Source organism: Jaculus jaculus, chromosome X (assembly GCF_020740685.1).
Source record: "Jaculus jaculus isolate mJacJac1 chromosome X, mJacJac1.mat.Y.cur, whole genome shotgun sequence".
NCBI lineage: Eukaryota > Metazoa > Chordata > Mammalia > Rodentia > Dipodidae > Jaculus > Jaculus jaculus.
In genome coordinates this window covers 131365423-131386324 of record NC_059125.1, presented here as the reverse complement: position 1 = coordinate 131386324, position 20902 = coordinate 131365423, and the positions used below count along the sequence as shown (strand labels likewise).

At 42.5% G+C, this 20902-nt stretch overlaps 1 protein-coding gene across 5 annotated transcripts in view; it reads right to left on the bottom strand.

Annotated features, from left to right (window-relative positions):
* Phf6 (PHD finger protein 6) overlaps nucleotides 1-20902 on the bottom strand; it is a 74385-nt gene that overhangs the window by 44798 nt on the left and 8685 nt on the right. The gene's annotated exons all lie outside the window — the stretch shown is intronic.

The following is a 20902-nucleotide window of genomic DNA, read 5'->3' as shown; positions in this document are numbered from 1 at the left end:
TGCGATATAAGACAGATGCATAATGGTGGCACATGCGTCTGGAGTTCATTTGCAGTGCTACAGGCCCTGGTGTGCCCATTCTCTCTCTCCCTCTCTCTGTCTCTAATAAATAAAAATTAAAAAAACAGAATGTTACAATGTCTATTATTTTACTACAGGTAAGAGAAAAATTGAAATATTGTAAAATCATGGATCTGAGCTAATATTAAATATTATTTAAAAAATGGACCTCTTAGCTGGGCATGGTGGTGAATGTCTTTAATCCCAGCACTCGGGAGGCAGAGGTAGGAGGATCACTGTGAGTCTGAGGCCAGCCTGAGACTACATAGTGAATTCCAGGTCAGCCTGGGCTAGATTGAGTCCATACCTCAAAAAAAAAAAAAAAAAAAAAAAAGCAAACAAAAAAAAATAGATCTGTTGGGCAATCTATATTTTCCTGTATATCAGTAACTGGGGAAAATATCTCACATGAGAATTTTTTTCCTTAGCATTTCTACTTAAATCAATCAGTTGATTAAGGAAATAGCTCAGTAGTAAACTGCTTTCCTAGCAGGCATAAGGTCCTAAATTTAACAATAACAACAACAACAAAAAAAAATCAGGGCTAGACAGATGGCTTAGCAGTGAAGGCACTTGTCTGCAAAGCCAAAGGACCCAGGTTTGACTTCCCAGGACCCACATTGAGCCAGATGCACAAGGTGGCACATGTGTCTAGAGTTCCGTGTGGTGGGATTAAAGGCCCTGGTGTGCCCATTCTCAGTCTACCTTCCTCTTTCTCTCTACCTCTCAAATAAACAAAAATAATTTCTTAAAATCCATACTTCTGACATAATTCAATTTAAAAAAATCAGTGAAAGCCGGGCGTGGTGGAGCACGCCTTTAATCCCAGCACTCGGGAGGCAGAGGTAGGAGGATTGCCATGAGTTCGAGGCCACCCTGAGGCTACAGAGTGAATTCCAGGTCAGCCTGGACCAGAGTGAGACCCTACCTCGAAAAACAAAACAAAACAAAACAAACAAACAAAAAAAAAAAAAAAAACAGTGAAAATGCTTGGGAAGAATCCTCATCTATTTGGAAACCTACTAAAATAAAATGAGAACAGTAAAAAGAATAAAAGAATTACAGTTTTTTAAATATTTTGAGTTCTGAGAAATGTTCTGTGATGTCAAATTGATTATATTGTAAAAACATGTTCATCGACCTCAATTTATTTGGTTAAATATAAAAGAACAAATTCTTTCAACATATTTTAATACATCTTACATTCTGAATTTATTAGATAACTTAATACTGATTAACTAGCTCCTGCTCTATTTTTAGAAATAATACTTTTTAAGTAGCACATAACAATGTCTACTAATGGTTTTGATTTCACAAGTCAAAGTGAACTGTACCCAGTGGACTTTCAATGTGGCTGCCTACCAAGCTAGAGATGTCATAGAGGAAAAAAAAAAAACAAGCTGGAGAGATGGCTCAGTAGCTAAAGTGCTTGCCTGCAAAGCTTAAGGACCCAGGTTTGATTCCCCAGTACCCACGTAAAGCCAGATGCACAAGGTGGCACATGTATATGGAGTCCATTTGCAGTAGCTAGAGGCCCTGGCGTTCCCATCCTCTCTCTCTCTCTCTTTCACCTGCATCTTTCCCTCAAGTAAATAAATAATTTTTTAAAAATCACAGTAAATGCTTATCAAACTGCACAGTAAGCACTTCTCTTAATGTTCATACCCTTATATTAATGCTACTCTCACTTTTGGTAGAGAATCTTCTCTTTTCAGATGACAGTGACCTTGGGTTGACTCAGAAGACATCATGGTGCTGGAAAGAAGTGACAGGAGTGCTCAGTACTGCAATATCTCTATCACACCTCCCTAGGCTCAGGGTCTATTGTAGAAGAGGTGGCAGAAAGAATGTAAGAGCCAAAGGAAGGGTAGGACTGCTTACGTGCTCCCCCCAGACACAAAATGGCCTGGATATCCATAACCTCACAGTGCCTGACACTACCTACATAAGACCCTCATAATAGGAGGAAAAGATCATGACATCAAAACAAAAGAGACTGATTGAGATGGGGAGGGGATGTGGTGGAGAATGGAATTTCAAAGGGGAAAGTTGGAGGGAGGGCATTTACCATGGGATATTTTTTTAAATGAACATCTTTTATTAAAATTTTTTGTCATTTTTATTTATTTGAGAGCAACAGAAAGAGAGAGAGAGAGAGAGAGAGAGAGAGAATATGGGTGTGCCAGGGCCTCCAGCCACTACAAAAGAACTCCAGACACGTGTGCCCCCTTGTGCATCCGGCTAACGTGGGTTCTGGGAAAACGAGCCTCAAACCACAGTCCGTAGGCTTCACAGGCAAGCGCTTAACCGCTAAGCCATCTCTCCAGCCCCATGGGATTTTTTTTTTTTTTTTGGAGGTAGGGTCTCACTGGTTCAGGCTGACCTGGAATTAACTATGTAGTCTCAGGGTGGCCTCCAACTCACGGTGATCCTCCTACCTTGATCCTCCTACCTCTGCCTCCCCAGTGCTGGGATTAAAGGCGTGCACCACCACGCCTGGCAATGGGATATTTTCTATAATCATGTAAGTTGTTAATAAAAAAAAAATTGAAAAGAAAAAAAATCACAGTAAGGTTTGGGGGTGATGGTACATGCCTTTAATCCCAGCACTTAGGAGGCAGAGGTAGGAAGATTGCCATGAGTTCGAGGCTAGACTAAAACTACGCAGCAATTTCCAGGTCAGTCTGGACTAGAGTGAAACCCTACCTCAAAAAAAAAAAAAAATCACAGTAAGGTAAAAAGCGAACCCCCCCGCCAAAAAATGACAGAAACACTTTGCTTTCTGGTTTCTCAATGCCTTGCTCTAAACTCTGGCATACATCTGTGATCCCAGCACCTAGGAATGGCTGAGGTAGGATTGTGAGTTTGATGCTAGCCCTGAATAGTAAGTTTTGGAAACAAATTACTATATTAAATTAGCAATCAAAAGTGAAAGAAGTCAGTATTAGCAATGCTATATACTGAACTAACAACTACCAGATACAGTGAGGTGGGCACTCTACAATACTGCTGGCAATTGGAGGACACTCTGGACATTTTCTGTTGGTTTTGTTTTAGTTTTTCAAGGTAGGATCTCACTCTAGCCCAGAGCTGGCCTGGAATTAAAGGCATGCACCACCACGCCTGGCTTGATTTGTCTTCTTTATCAAACAGCCTTTAAAGGGTTAAAGCCTATGCTCAAGTTTTTTTTTTTCTTTTTTTGGTTTTTCGAGGTAGGGTTTCACTCTGGCCCAGGCTGACCTGGAATTAACTATGTAGTCTCAGGGTGGCCTCGAACTCACGGCGATCCTCCTACCTCTGCCTCCCGAGTGCTGGGATTAAAGGAGTGCGCCACCACACCCAGCTCTCAAGTATTTTTGAAAATATTTTATTTATTTATTTCCAAGGAGAAAGAAGAGAAAAAGACACCCACCCACCCACACACACCCCAGGGCCTCCAGCTACTGTAAATGAACTCCAGATGCCATGTGCCCCTTTGTGTATATGGCCGTTTGTGGGTACTGGTAAATCGAATCTGGGTGGGTAGGCTTTGCAGGCAACTGCTTTAACAGCTGAGCCATCTCTGCAGTCCTGCTCCAGTAAGTTTACTTCTACAAATCTAGTCAAAATATAACCAGGCACAAATAATTTATGCACAAGAACTGCAACTGTTCAATTCTATTGTCAATTCAATCAGATTAAGAATCAAGTAAGAGATATGCCTGTTGGGGGGGGTCTGTGAAGGCATTTCCAGTAAGGACTGGTGGAGGAAGGCCTTTCCCCAGAGTGGGCAGCGCTTCTGGTAGTGGGCATGTAACAAAGCTCCCAAGAGAACACAGGGCCTTAACTCTGGCTACTTGTGCTGCTCGCTGGCGTGTGCATCTAGCCAGTTTCAGCTGTCTTTCAGACACTGGAACCAGCTCCATCAGCTGTCCAATGCGGACTGAAGACAAGCCACTCCCCAGGAATCCTCCAGGCCTTCAGTGCAGACTGGTACTGCTGAGGCATCCAGCCTCAAGGACTGAGCAGCTACTGGGCTCTCAGCCTCCCCAATCTGTGGACAGCTACTGTTAGACTGGCCAGCCTGTATCCTGTAAGCGAATTTAACATATTCATTCTATCAGCTCTGTTCCTTTAGAGAACCTTAATTCAAGCATATTTATTGCAGAATTGTCTATATAATAGTTTCAAATGTAAACCAAACCATGGAAAGCAACATCTGAAAAATGCTCAAATATAGAATATCTATGTGAAGAAATATTCTTATTTATTTAATTAATTAATTTATCAGAGAAGGAGAGAGAGAATGAATATGGGTACACCAGGGCCTCTAGTGACTGGAAACAAACTCCAGACACATGCACTACCATGTGCCTCTGGCTTATGTGGGTACTGGGGAATCAAACCTGGGTCCCTAAGACTTCTCAGCTAAGTACCTTAACCACGAAGGCATCTCTCCAGTCCTAGTCCCTCTCCCTCTCCCCCTCCCTCTCTGGTTTTTCAAGATAGGGTCTCACTCTAGCCCAGGCTGACGTGGAACTTACTATGTAGTCTCAGGCTAGCATTGAACTCACAGAAATTCTCATTCCTCAGCCTCCTGAGTACTGGGAAAGACATGTGCCACCAAGGCCAGCTTTGTGTGAAGGAATATTCTATTGCTGCTCCTTCTGAGGAAAAGAAAACTTCCTTTCCTTTCCTTCCTTCCCTCCCCTCCCTTTTCTTGCCTTCCTCCTTACCTCCCTCCCTTCCCTCCCTTTCCTTCTCTCTCTCCTTCCTTCCTTCCTTCCCTCCCCCCTTTCCTTTTTTTTGAGAAAGGGCCTCATAATGTAGTCCAGGCTGGCCTCAAATTTACAGTTCTATTGCCTCAGCTTCCCAAGTGCTGAGTGTACAGGCAAGCAGCTCCAAGCCCAGAGTCACAGTAATTTTAATGACATGAAAAAAGGGTTATCTATAATGTCAAGTAAAAAAAAAAACAACAAGAGACAGTATACAAAGAACTGAATTTCTACCCTAATTTTGCTTATAATTCATATTCTTTGAAAACAGGTGAATGTAAATATAGCAAAATGCTGAGTGGCTATCACTGGATGGTCTTCGTAATTCCCTGCACTTTCTGACATTTCTGTAACAGGTAAAGCACTTTGTTATGTAAAAATTACCTTAAAAATGCATCTGGCATACACTAGCAAATGCATACAATACCTAGTCCTCAGTTAGGTGAGAATGAAACATAAACCAACATAAACTAAAAGTCCCAAACATAGCACAATATTGTTTTGGCCTGCTCATACATTCAGATATGTCCAAAGTAAGCAGTTTAAGCTCTTCTGATAAAACAAATCCATTCCATAAACCATTTAACTTCAGCAACATAGGGCAGATAACTTTCTAGAGTAAATAAAAGCTTACTTAGCTTTTGTTGTCAGTTTCTTTCAACCAAGAAAGACATATTAGCAAAAATATCTTGATGGAAAACTTTAATTTCAAGAATAGGCCACTTGGGGGTTGGATGGATAGCTTAGCAGTTAAGGCATTTTGCCTACAAAGCCGAAGGACCCAGGTTTGATTCCCCAGGACCCACATTAGCCAGATGCACAAGGGGGCACACATGTCCAGAGCTCGTTTGCCGTGGCTGGAGGCCCTGGCGCGCCCATTCTTTCTTTCTCTCTCTCCCCTTCTTTCTGTCAAATAAATAATAAATAAATAAATAAAATGGGCCACTTGGGTTTTGAGGCAGGGACTCACCCCACCCCAGGCTGACATGAAAGGCACTCTGTAGCTCAGGCTGGCCTCAAACTCACAGCAATCCTACCCCAACCTCCAAAGTTCAGGGATTACAGGCATGAGTCAATATGCCTGCCGAGTTTTATTTTTTGAGATAATCTCACTCTGCAGCCCAGTCCGGTCTTGAACTTTTGATCCTCCTGTCTCAGGCTCCCAAGTGCTCGGATGACCAATATGTACCATGCTGCCCCTCTGGAGTAGGAATTTGGTTAACCCAGAATTCACAGGATGTATTTTATGCAATGTTTATACATAGACATACAGATTTACGGTAAGGTAGTAACATATTAGAAAATTGCCCATAATCATACTAAAATACAAATTTTACGTTTGCCTGCTTACCTGAGATGTACAAGAGAAAAATAGCTGTTATCTGTAAGACTAATATATGCTGACCTCTGAAGTAATTCATTTTCCCTCAGCTCCAAGGGGATAAGATATATAGAGTATTCATCATAGATCTTACGTTTTTCCTCCCTTATTTGGCTTTTTTTTTTTTTTCCGAAGTAGGCTTTTACTCTCCTATTTGGCTTAAAAAAATGTACTTATTTGAGAGAGAGAGAAAGAGGTAAACACAGAGAATGAGAATGGGCATGCCAGGGCCTCCAGCCATTGCAAACCAACTCCAGGCACATGCACCATCAGGCTTTACATGTGCAACTGGGGAATTGAACCTGGGTCCTTTAGCTTTCCTGGCAAGCACCTTCACTGCTAAGCCATCTCTCCAGCCCCCTCCACGCTTATTATTATTATTTTTTTAAAGATCTATATAGACTGTATCCATCAATTCCTTCTATGATTTTGTGTGTGTGTGTGTGTGTGTGTGTGTGCATGTGCGTGCGCACGCGCGCGTGCGTGTGTAACTGTTATATTAACCCATGGAGTTACCTCCCTAGCCCTGACCTGAATTAATACAAAGACTAACATTGTGCCTAATTAGGCAGTGATTAGTAAATCTGTTGATTGTAACTTTATTTTGTTATTAAATGGACATGTCAGGGCCTTCTGCCACTGCAAATGAACTCCAGGTGCATATGCCACTCTATGCATCTGGCTTAATGTGGATATTGGGGAACTGAACCCAGGCTGTAGGCTTTGCAAGAAAGTACCTTAACCACTGAGCTATCTCTCCAGCCCCAACAGATCTTCTCTTGAGAAAAAAAGTGGAAGATAGGACTGTTCTAGCCATTACAACAGCAAGAACTAGTCGGTTACCCTAGTAATGGTATTTAGTATGTGCCTATGCACGAAACATTTGTTCTTTAGTTTGTCACAGTCTTTAAAGCTAGTGGTCCTCCAGAATGACTATCAGCGGTTATTTATCACCATGCATTCACTGTACCCCAGGTCCCACAAATGGAGGAAAATGAAAGTTAACCTGACAGGAACATGTTTTTCAAGAATGGTGGACCTTCCCCAACGTCCCCCCCCCAAAAGGCTGACCTACATATTCTGTTGAGATCTAGTTTACTTCCTCCAATATAGGTATAAATGTTAACTCTTAGCTTATCTTGTTTGTATCCTAATTTCATGTTCTTGTTTTAAATCAAAATAAAACGTTTGTCATTGATAAGGATTTTATTCCTTATTCAGTTTGCTTCTGGGAGCCAGGTAAACCTCAATTAATTACCAATTCCAAACTGGTGAGCTTGAAAAAGGAAGCCTTGTACTATACAAGTAACTACATGGCATCTCCGCAGTATGGCCAGAAGTGATCCTAATCATCAGAAGCTATGCTAATGTAAGTAAGTTATGCCACAGAGTAAGTGTCTCAAGGACTGACCCACAGATGACAGAGGAACTAAGTCATGCATGAGAGGACACACAAAGAAATCAAAGACTAAGACTTAGCTAAAATACAGTAGGAACCAGACAGTAGAACATACCTGTTCTTTAGTCAACTGAATAAGCAAAGCCAAGAATGATATCCAGGCTCCAAAAGGTCTTAAGGACCAAAAGGAAAAATACTACTTTCTCATGAGCTGTGGTAGTAAAATGAGAGGTTGCCAACTTAAAGGCAGAAAGAGAATGTTTGGGGGAAAAAGCTAGAATTGGGTGACTAGATGGAGCCATTTTTTATAACAGCCTCCTCCAGCTTCGTTGTGGCACACTACCAGCATATAGATACAGATTCTCAGAGCCAAGCAATGTGGTTAAGTACTTTTGGGATACCCGCTTCAAGAACATTACAATGGATGTACAGAATACAAAGGAGGGTATAAAAATCAGAGTGTTGAGCTTGTAAGGTAAAGAAAACATGGTCAAAAACACTTAAGAGCCAGATGTGGTGGCACACACTTTTAATCCCAACACTTGGGAGGCAGAGGTAGGAGGATCATCATGAGTTCAAGGCCACTCTGAGACTATATAGTGAAATCCAGGTCAGCCTGAGCTAGAGTGAGACCTTACCTCAAAAAAACAAAAGAAAAAAAAAAAAAACAGCACTTAGAGAAGGGGACAGGGTATCTAAGACATTTTCACAGGACACAGAAACCAAAACAAAACTAGGACGAGCTCACCTTACAGCTGTTTTTATCTTTCTTTTGATTTTTAAAGTATAATACCGTCTCCAATAAAAACTAGAAGCCAGGGGCTGGAGAGATAGCTTAGTGGTTAAGGCGCTTGCCTGCGAAACCTCAGGACCCAGGTTCAACTCTACAGTACCCATGTAAACCGGTGGCACATGAGTCTAGAATTTGTTTGCAGTGGCTAGAAGCCCTGGCATGCTCATTCTCTCTCTCTCTCCCCCTCTCACCCTCCCTCTTTGTCTGTCAAACAAATAAAAATATAATAAATAAAATATTTTTAAAAATTAAAGCTAGTGCAAGGCCATTGAGAAATTCTGCTGGAACTGAGCTGATAACCTCCTCTATGTAGACCAGCTGACAGAAAGCTGGAAGAAGCCATTCCGCATGCCGATCAATGGGAGAAAAAGATACCACCAGTGAAGATACTCAACAGTGAACACTGCAAGCCTTATAATTGGCCAGCCAGGCCAAATGAGCCAACAGGTGCAATAGTGGCATGTCTGTCATGCCCTCCAATTGGACGGGAGGCCCACTCCAAGGGAGGGAATACATCCCTGATACTGAAAACTTAAAATAGGGGTAGTCATGATCCCTAGGGGTGTAACATCTGCTGCTGTCTGGATAAGTGTATATACTATGCTTATCAAACTGCCCGGTAAGCACTTCTCTTAATATTTATACCCTTATATTAATGCTACTCTCACTTTGGATACAGAATCTTCTCTTTTCAGATGGCAGTGACCTAGGGACAATTCAGAAGGTATCATGGTGCTGGAAAGAAGTGACTAGAGTACCAAGTAACATCTCGATCACACCTACCAAGGCTCAGGGTCTAATGCGGAAGAGGTGGCAGAAAGAACGTAAGAGCCCAAGGAAGGGTTGGACTCCTTACAACGTGCTCCCTCCAGACCTAAAATGGCCTCGATATCCATGACCTCATAGTGCCTGACACTATCTACACAAGCCCATCATAAGAAGAGGGAAAGATCATGACATCAAATAAAAGAGAGACTTATTGAGATGGGGAAGGGATATGATGGAGAATGGAATTTTAAAGGGGAAAGTGGGGGGAGGGAGGGTATTACAATGGGATATTTTTTATAAGCATGGAAAATGTTTTTAAAAGTTGAGAAAAAATAAAATAAGATTAAAAAAAGAAATAAAAACAAATAAAACCTTAAAGTATAAGAAAAAAAATTAAAGTCAGGTGCACAAAATGGCACGTGTGTCTGGAGTTTGTTTGAAGCAGCAAGATGCCTGTTGTGCCCATTCTCTCTCAGTCTCTTCTTCCTCTTTCTCTCTCTTTCTACCTTTCTTTCTCTCTCAAATAAATAAATTAAAAAAAAAAACAAAACTAGAATCCAGGACAGTATAGTTGGGACAAAGATTCAGAGATGTCAATAATGTCCCATTACTCTGAGATCACTGCTTAGCGTATCACCTCACATATCCATCATCGAGAACAGAGTGGCCCCTGACCAACCTAGTTAACTAAGTTATCTAACTTGTTAAAAATTCCCAAAAAGCAAAGCCAGCTGTGGTGATGCATGCCTTTAATCCCCGTATTTGGGAGTTAGATGTAGGAGGATGGCCGTGAGTTCAAGGCCACCCTGAGGCTACACAGTGAATTCCAGGTCAGCCTGGCTCAGAGTGAGACCCTACCTTGATAAAAAAAAAAAAAATCCTAAAAAGAATGACACTGCATATGAGAGTCAAACAGGTTTCTATGTGATTGTGTATCAACCACTATTTTTTGGGGGGGGGGGGTTGAGGTAGAGTCTAGCTCAGTCCAGGCTGACCTGGAATTCACTATGAGCCTCAAGGTGGCCTCGAACTCATGGTGATCCACATACCTCTGCCTCCCAAGTGCCGGGATTAAAGGTGTGCGCCACCACACCCCAACCACTATTTTTTTTTTTTTTGAGGTAGGGTCTCACTCTAGCCCAGGCTGACCTGGAATTCACTATGTAGTCTCAGGGTGGCCTCGAACTCATGGTGATCCTCCTACCTCTGCCTCCCGAGTGCTGGGATTAAAGGCATGCACTACCACGCCCGGCTTTCAACTACTACTTTTTTAAAAATAGCATTTTGAAAAATACTTCACATAAACGGAAATGTAACACTACTTACAAGGTCTAAACAGAAAGCTAAAAGACAACGCTGGGGAGAGGTGGCTCATGGATCAAGTGTTTGCCATGCAAGTGTGAGTAGTTGAGTTCAGATCCCCAGAGCCCAGCCCACATAAAAGCTGAAAGCAAAGACAGAAGCTCACATACCAAGGCTGGCAGAGTCGTGAACAATGAGAGATGCTGCCTCAAAAAGAGGTGGAAGGTGAGAACACACAAGACCATCATCTGACACGTGTGTGCCCAACTCACTCACATGAACATACACATACATCAACAGCTGTTTTTTTTTTTTAAGAAAAGAAAGAAAAGCTAGAAAACAATGAAATCTAAAAGCTGTCAAAATCTTTGGAAAAGAAAGGTTTCTTGACAGATTAGGACCTTAAATCCAAGCACTTCTGAAACACAGGGACATGGAAAAGGATGCACAAAGTTCTTACCAGAGTAACAGCCTAAGCAGCAGGATCAGAAATCTCAGAAATTGGGAGAAAGTGAACCAACTCTATAAAAGTCTTGCTTAATGTAATCTCCAGACTTTATCATATATTCTAACTCCATCCAATCTTCTGAATCATGAAAAGTAAATTCTCTTGGGCTGGAGGGATGGCTTAGTGGTTAAGGCATTTGCCTGCAAAACCAATAGACCCAGGTTCGATTCCCCAGGACCCACGTTAGCCAGATACACAAGGGGGCACAAGCATCTGGAGTTCGTTTACAGTGGCTGGAAACCCTGGTGCACCCTTTCTTTCTCTCTCTTGCTCTCCTTCTTTCTGTGTCAAATAAATAAATAAATACCAAATATTTTTTAAAAGTTTTACAAAAAAAGAAAAAAAACTTATCTTGTTGAAACTGTGGAGCTTTCTTTTTTATATCTGAAAGACTTGCAGTACTTAGTGGGTGTGGGTCTTGTCAGCTGACAGTCCTATAAACGGGTATGCTGCTTGCTATGTCTGATCTATGCAGAATGCCAAATACATCGGCACGTTAGGTAAGTTCCTAGAGATACCCTCAAGTCCCAGAGGACTTATTTTTACATGATTAATTTTGTTTGCTTTTTGCAGTTCTGGGGGGTTGAATTCAGGATTTGTACAAGCTAGGCAAATATTTTCCCACTGAGCCATCCATCCAGCCATGATTTTACATGATTGGTTTTGATTCTCTTTCATTAGTGCAAATAAATAATAATTATATAATGACATAAAGTTAAAGTATTCCCAACTACAAAATAATATTAGATGAAGGCATAAAAAAGATTGTGCATTAAATAGACAGATTCTGTAGTCACCAAAGGCCCAGTTTTCTTCAATCACTGGTCATGTTTTTATTCACTCCCAATATGAAGTGCATTTTAATATAAATTTCAGGTAAAATGTCTATATGCATTAACAACCTGCATGTCATAATTGAAGCTTTGTAAGAGTTGCCACTTATGTGAATATTCACAATGTATTTATATTCTGTTACACAGATAATAAAATATCTTCATGAAGAAAATTTACTCCCCCTGCCAACAATACTGTCCTGTGGGTCCAGTCTAGCATGCTACTCGTTTTTTTAAAGATTTTGTTTTTATTTATTTATTTATTTGAGACAGAGAATGGACACGCCAGGGCCTGTAGCCACTGCAAACGAACTCCAGGTGCATGTGCCACCATTGTACATCTGGCTAACATGGGACCTGAAAAATCAAACCTGGGGCCTTAGGCTTCACAGGCAAGCGCCTTAATTGCTAAGCCATCTCTCCAGCCCATGCTGCTCATTTTTGTAAACAAAGTTTAAATGGAACACAGCTGTAGCTACATTTTGTGTATTGTCTGCAATTGCAACTGAGACCATATGGCTAGAAAAGTGTTAAAAATCTATCTGGCCATTTACAGAAAAGTTCACCTGCAATCCCACTACTAGGGATATTGAGGCAAGAGAATTCTAAGTTAGAGCCGGGCGTGGTGGCACATGCCTTTAATCCCAGCACTTGGGAGGCAGAGGTGGGAGGATCGCCATGAGTTCGAGGCCACCCTGAGACTCCATAGTGAATTCCAGGTTAGCCTGAGCTAGAGTGAGACCCTACCTCGAAAAAAAAAATTCTAAGTTAAAGCCAGCCTGGGCTACATACTGAGGCTTCAAAAGACAAAACAAAGCTTGCTAACCCTTGTCCTAAGGTAATGATCTGTAAGCCCAAAGAGATGGGGAAATCCAACCCAAATGGCTGGCACCACAGCAGGCTAGATAGCAGCTTCATGCCCCTTTAGTCCTGGGTTGTGCCAAGCAGTCTGAGTGGACCCTAAGGAGCCAGTTGTAGAGAGATGCAAGGCAACTCCAAGGAATTACCACAAGGTAAAGAAGTGGGATGGCCCACCGAAAATATCCGGGGATTATATGCAACCTCCCATCTATGGTGCTGTTCCCAATATTGCTCTTTTGAGGAAGCAGATGATGCAAGCCACAAACTCTGCTCAAGCTGTTTTGGACCTTGCTAATGTTCTCCTTCTGTTACTGACTCCTGAGACCAAATGATGCCAAACCAACTCGTGCTTGATGGACTGTATGGTGATGGGCCTTCAGAGAGCCTGCCTAGCCTCTGTGAAAAGGTTGTACAAATGTTACAGTGCTAACCTCTGGGTGTCTTGCATGTTAAGAAAGGTATCTGTTGGCAGTGACCTTGGGATGACTCAGGAGACATCATGGTGCTGGAAAGAAGTGACAGGAGTGCTCAGTATTGTAACTTCTCTAACACACCTTCCAAGGCTCAGGGTCCATTGCGAAAGAGGTGGCAGAAAGAATGTAAGAGCCAAAGGAAGGGTAGGACTCCTTACTACATGCTCCCCCCAGACACAAAATGGCCTGGATATCCATGACCTCACAGTGCCTGACACTACCTACACAAGACCATCATAAGAGGAGGAAAAGATCATGACATCAAAATGAGAGAGTGACTGATTGAGATGGGGAGGGTACATGATGGAGAATGGAATTTCAAAGGGGAAAGTGGGGGGAGGGTGGGTATTACCATGGGATATTTTTTAGAATCTTGGAAGTTGTTAATAAAAAATTGAAGAAAAAAAAAAGACTATCTGTGAAGACAGAAAAGACCACAGGTAAAGAGTTGAAAGGAAAGTAACCTGCATGGACAGAAAGCTCATGATGTTGTGAATAAAGTTAACAGTGCCAGGAATAAACTACTTTCCTAAGAGCTGTTGGCCAGGAAGGCCCATGAGGCACCCAAATGAAAGTTTACTGCCACTGTGGGTGGTTGCATTTTAGAATGAAATGCTAAGATCCTACTGCTGAAGACCCTGAATGCTTTGGTTATAGGATGTGGAGAGATCAGGCTTGCTGAGCTAGAAGCACCCCTCTTCCGGCTGGCTTTCACAGTGCTAGAAGGTGCTATGTAGGCTGCGGGAAGAAATGGCCTTCAACAGTCCTATTCAGCTTTGGACCCTGTGTGATACAACAGCAACATGATGGGCCAGCTGTGCTTGCTTGTGCGATAGTGGCACGACTGTTTGGAGTATTGACGACGACTTTTTTGATTGGTTTTAAGGCCCACTTCACAGGAAGGAGTTCGTGTATGGTACTGTAAAACCCGATCAAAAGTCTGTGGCTGCCGGGCGTGGTGGCGCACGCCTTTAATCCCAGCACTCGGGAGGCAGAGGTAGGAGAATCGCCGTGAGTTCAAGGCCACCCTGAGACTACAGAGTGAATTCCAGGTCAGCCTGAGCTAGAGTGAGACCCTACCTTGAAAAACAAAAACAAAAACAAAAAAAAAAATTATTTAATTAACAAAATAAAAGTCTGTGGCGGAGACCATAGGCCCTGGGGGCCGTTGTTGTTTTGTTGAATGGAGGTGGTGGCTGTGTGTGTGCTTGTGCCCATACAGTGCTGCTGTTGTTACTACTGTCTGCCTTGGTCATGGAAAAGAACTTCTTGGGCTGGAGAGATGGCTTAGCGGTTAAGCGCTTGCCTGTGAAGCCTAAGGACCCCGGTTCGAGGCTCGGTTCCCCAGGTCCCACGTTAGCCAGATGCACAAGGGGGCGCACGCGTCTGGAGTTCGTTTGCAGAGGCTGGAAGCCCTGGCGCGCCCATTCTCTCTCTCCCTCTACCTGTCTTTCTCTCTGTATCTGTCGCTCTCTCAAATAAATAAAAATTTAAAAAAAAAAAAAAAAAAAGAACTTCTTGTAGGGCTGGACAAACTCCTGGGACTGAGTGACTGCTGCTGTGATATAGTGGCTCAATTCTGTCACAGATGGACTTCTATCTCATCCCCTCCAAGACTCAGGGAACCCTGCAGAAGGTGGGGGGGGGGGCAAAAAGAATGTAAAAGCGGAAGAAACGGGTACTGTGTAGCAGATTCCTCCCAACAGAAGAAAGGAGGCTCTGGGGATTCAGGAAGTCAAATCCGGGACACCTGAATCTTAGAGGTCACACAACTACCCCCCAAGGTTATGTTAGCTAGCAACTGAACCATCCCTTCCTAGGGGGAGAGGGCATAAAGGAAGTTCCAGAGACTCAGGAAGTCAACAATTCTGGGAAAGGGTTGCAAGACCCAGCCCCAAGGCTATGACTGCGGGGAGGTGACAGACTCTCCCGTGGAGCTGCCTGCATGTGGCGCACAGTGCCAGACACACCAAGGCACTGAGCTGCCTGCCGGCGATGCCATGTGCTCCACAGCCTCGCCTATGCTGAGGTGGGCTGTCTGGTGACACAGCGAAGCCACTGTGGGGAGGCCATCATTCAGGATGGGATGAGACTTTTCATGGTGTGGCTGCATTTGAGTCTATTAATCCTATAAGCAATCCCAAACCCCGCTCTGTAAGTGACCCCAATAAACCCATTGGTTCATCAAACTGGTTTTGGTGTAATTAACTGTCCTTTGGTGTGTCGTCTGTGCCCTATCTGAGGGAGAAGACATGTGTCTGTGTCTCCACAGGGAAAAGGTTTCCCGTGACATTCGACCACTTCCTTCTCAAAACTCTCCTGTCACTTCTGACCTCTATAGCAGAACTCTCTTGGGGAAACACATTTCAAGTATCAGTTTTTTGAGACAGGGGACTGCTTTGTAGCTCAGGTTGTTCTGGAACTTGTATTTCTCCTGTCTCAGCGTCCTGGTTACTAGAATTATAGACCTATGTCAGCAACTCCAGATCAAATGAGACCTTCTAACTTTTCAGGTAGATAAGGCTCTGGTCTTCTTAACCACCATTCCTAAGGTATTCTTCATGTCTTCCTTTTTTCTTTTCTTTTATTTTTCTCTGTTTTGTTTTTTTAAGGAAGAGTTTCATTCTAGTCCAGCTGGCCTCAAACTCATGGTGATCCTCCTACCTCTGCCTCCCGAGTGCTGGGATTAAAGGTGTGTGCCACCACGCCCACCTAAATAAAACATTTTTTTAAAAGAAATGAAGAAAGCCAAGCCACGAGTTTGAGACCACCCTAAGACTACATAGTTAATTCCAGAAGAGCCTGAGCTAGAGTGAAACCCTACATCGACAAACCAAAAAAAGAAAACTTACACACACATATAAAAAATTTTATATATATACATTTTATACATATGTGTGTACATATATCAAATAAATTTGATATATATATAGTTTATTATATAGTTTATTTATTTGCAAGCAGAGAGAGATAGAAAAGAGACAGAGAATGGGCACACCAGAGCCTCTAGCCACTGCAAACGAACTCCAGATGCATGTGCCACTTTGTGTACCTGGCTTGATGTGAGAACTGGGGAATCAAATCCAGGTTATTAGGCTTTGCAGGCAAATGCTGTTTTAACCACTGAGCCATCTCTCCAGTCCATGTTCTTCACTTCTAAGGCTAATTTACTTCATTTTTATATTGAAGATAGTGTTGCATTTGGTACAAAGTAGGTACTCAAATATTTGATAGACATATACATAAATTCTAAATTTTTACTGACAAATGTAATAGCCATGGGAAATAACAAAAATAAGCACAGATGGGGAGAGTATGAAGTCCCTCATGTTTGAGGCATATCCAGTTTTCCAGTATCCTGAAGAAATAACTAACCTGACTGTTCCATCCACATTTCTCTCTTCTCTTTTAAAACTACCAAAGCCTCAAAACAACATTAAGATACTGATTAACCAAAACAGGAATATTTTGTATAATGCCATGAGTTCCCTGGTCAAATCTAAACATAACCCATTTATTAAGCTCCCCACTTTAATACTATAACCTGTTCTTTTTGAAACTCAAGGAACAATCAGTGCCCACTTAGTTATTAGAACACTACTGAGCACAGGGAAGACACCAAGGGCCATGTTAAATGTTTCCTATGCATCATTCCCAGGCAATGAATGCTATGCTAGGCAAGAGAACACAGTCTCAGTCTTGGATTCCATGGTAGTGTGGAAGACAAGCTTGCACATGTGTTGTGAATACAGCGCCTGTCGTGTTGGACTATAGGTCAGAAGCAAGCATGAAATTTGAGCTGGGCCTCCAAACAGAACCTATGTGAGGCAACTGAGAGGCAACTGCCAACATGATGAACATCAGAACATGGAGAGCAGTGCTGGTGGAGAACCTGACAGGGGAGACAATGAGATAAGGATTAGCAAGGTGTATTCGGACAGGACTTCTCAATGGAAAGCTGAGCCTCCTGGTTATCATTCCATATGTAGTATAGAATCACTGGTTTTTGTTTTTGTTTTTTTTTTTAGACAGTGACATTAACTTTTAAAAGCAGAAATCAAGAAACTACAGGCAGCATGTTTACTGAAAGATAGGAAGGGAAAGACTGATATAGGGACTATTGAGAAAGAAAACAAACATATCCCCTAAACAGAACTTCCATGACTGATGTGGAAGAAGGAAAAATTGAAGGCGAAGGATTCAGAGAGAGACTCGAGTTTCAGGGTGGGGATTTGCCAACACTGGCTTTGACAGGTGAGGTTTGGAGATGGCCCGGATATCTGTATAGAGGGATAAGTATGCTGTCATCATCATGTTTCCTACTCACAGCCTCTGTATTATCACTTGTCTCCAGAAAAATCCTGCTTTGAACTCCCTCATTTCCTCTGAGCTGAACTCCTGCCTGTCACTGATGTTTTATTTTTTATTGACCTCTGTACATAGAGACAATATACCATGATGCCCTCCCTCGTCCCCCTCCACTGAATCAAATCCGTCTAACAAGTCACTCTTCTGTTTTGATGTCATCATTCTCCCTTCTCCTATTATGCTGGCCTTCTGTAGGTAGTGTCAGCCACTGAGGTCATAACACCACCAAGGTCCCTTTGCTTCTGGAAGACATTATTGCAAAGCATTCCTCTCCTTCTTTGGCTCTTACATTCTTTCCATCACCTCTTCTGCAATGGTCCCTGAGCCTTAGAGTATGATAGTGATGTCTCTCTTAGTGCTGAACACACTACTGTCTGACATTTAAATATCCTGCAATCATTTTAGCTTCCTCTAATCCATGTGCATCTACTTCAATGATACATTCTGGTAAGGGTCACCCAATTTACTGCAGTCATTACATTTTGTAAAACCTTACTATCACCTGGGCATGGTGGGATACACCTTTAGTCCTAGCATCACTCAGGAGGCAGAAGTAGGAGGATCACAGTGAGTTTGAGGCCAGCCTAGAAGTACAGAGTAAGTTCCAGGTCAGCCTGGGCTAGAGTGAGAATCTACCTGCAAAAACAAAAACAAAACACCCCCCCATACAAAACCCTTACTATCTCTAAGAAGATATTTTAACCTTTTTAAGTAAGAAAAACTCCTTTTGCAAAGAATAAAAAGGAACACACTATCTAGATCACAATCTTCCAAAAGGTCAGACACCCCATTTCTCTGCAGTGCAACATACTCCAGTGCTATGATTAAAGACTTACATAGAACTAGTTGTCTAATGTTCAGACACTACAGCGATTCTCTTGAGATTAAGAATTCGAGGGCTGGAGGGATGGCTTTGCGGTTAAGGTTCTTGTCTAAAAGGCCAAAGGGCCAGGGTTCGATTCCCCAGGACCCATGTAAGCCAGATGCACAAGGGGGCACACACATTGGAGCTCATTTGCAGTGGCTAGAGGCCCTGGCATACCCTTCTCTCTCTCTCTCTCTATACCTGCATATTTCTGTCTCTCTCTCTCTCAAATAAAATAAAATATTAGCTGGGCATGGTGGTGCACAACTTTAATCCCACTGGCTCTGCAGCACATGCCATCTTTCGTTCCAATGTTAGTATATGTGCTTCCAAAGTGAACACCCTTGCTATCTTTCTACCTTAGCCTGGCTTCATTACATTTTTAATGTGATTTTTGGTGGGCCAGTTTAAACGAGTTTACTATAATCTGGTGATTAGGAGGAGTTCTGGCCCAGAATTCAAATACTAGCTCTGTCACTTACTAACCATATGACCATAGTCTGGTTCGTTAACTTCTCTGAGCCTCAGCTTCCTTAAGAATGAATCCTGGAAAAGGAAGGGAGGAGGATACTTAATAGGTTGATATTGTATATATGTAATTACAATGATTGTAATGGGGAGGTAATATGATGGAGAATGGAATTTCAAATGGGAAAGTGTGGGGGTGGGGAGGGAGGGAATTACCATGGGATATATTTTATAATCATGGAAAATGTTAATAAAAATTAAAAAAAAAAAAGAATGAATCCTGGAGCCGGGTGTGGTGATGCACGCCTTTAATCCCAGCACTTGGGAGGCAGAGGTAGGAGGATCGCCATGAGTTCAAGGCCACCCTGAGACTACATAGTGAATTCCAGGTCAGCCTGGGCTAGAGTGACACCCTGCCTCAAAAACCAAAAAAAAAAAAAAAAAAAAAAAAAAAGAATGAATTCTATTTCACAGCATGATTGTGAAGATTAAATAGGGGCATGTATTTTAAAAAACTAAGCTTAAAAAAAAAACTAAGTTTAGCACATATTGAATAAACGTTAGCTAGTTCTAGTAGAAAAAGTAATATAATGTTTATAGAGAATTTCATAATATATGTCAGGTTAAAGGCTAGGAAGACAGCTGATTGTGGCGGCGCACATCTTTAACCCAGCACTCGGGAGGCAGAGGTAGGAAGATTGTCATGAGTTCGAGACCACCCTGAGATTACATAGTGAATTCCAGGTCAGCCTGGGCCAGAGCAAGATTCTACCTCAAAAAAAAAGGCTGGAGGGATGGCTTAGCTGTTAAGGTATTTGCCTGCAAAGCCAAAGGACTGAGGTTCAATTCTCCAGGACCCACGGTAGCCAGATGCACAAGGAGGCACATGCGTCTGGAGTTTGTAAGCAGTGGCTGAAGGACCTGGTGTGCTCATTCTCTCTCTCTCTCCCCCTTCCTCTGCCAAATAAGTCAATAAATAAAAATAAAAAATGGAACAAAAAGGCCAGGATGATAGCTCTGTGGGTATTTGTGGGTAAAGTATCTGCCTTGTAAGTAAGATGACCTGAATTTAATCCCCAGTATCTATGTAAATGCCAGGTGTGGTGGCATGTAATGCCAGCACAGAGGAGGCAGTTACAGGCAGATCTCAAAAACTTGCTGGTCAGCCAGTCTAGCCTAAGCAGTGAGTTCCAGGCTAATGAGATCAAGAGGTGAATGGTACCTGAGGCTGTCCTCTAGCTTCCTTATACACATGTACTACACACCCGCAGGAAAATGTTATCTTGAATGACCTATAGGTAATCATGCCTAGGGGTAAGGAATGTAAACTAACTGGACCTCTTGAACTCCTGCTGTTCTTGAAATCTGTGATATATCTGACATAAAGACCAATTAGTAAAAGTAGTTATCCAGTGTCAATCTCAGAGATCTTACCAGCTAGAGATATTTAAAAATACATTCTTAAAATGCTCAGGTGTCTCCTTAAGACAACGTTTTAAAAAGGCATGATAATTCATAATTTAACTTGGATATTTTTACTTTTTAATCTTTACAGCTAGGTAACAGATTAGATCATTCAATGGAGCATGGCAGTACATGCCTACAATCCCAGCACTTGGCCAGAGTGAAAGCAGGAGTAGGACCCTAAGGTCATTGTGAGTTCCAGCCTGGGTTACATGAAACCTTGCCTCAGAAACAAACAATCTGGCCATGGTGGCGCACACCTTTAATCCCAGCACTCAAGAGGCAGAGGTAGGAGGACTGCTGTGAGTTCCAGGCCACTCTGAGACACACGTATCTAGAGTTGGATTGCAGTGGCTGGAGGCCCTGGTGTGCTAGTTCTATCATTAAAAAACAATAGCCTGGGCTGGAGAGATGGCTTAGTGGTTAAGTGCTTGCCTGTGAAGCCTAAGGACCCTGGTTCGAGGCTCGGTTCCCCAGGTCCCACGTTAGCCAGATGCACAAGGGGGCGCACGCGTCTGGAGTTCGTTTGCAGAGGCTGGAAGCCCTGGGCACGCCCATTCTCTCTCTCCCTCTATCTGTCTTTCTCTCTGTGTCTGTCGCTCTCA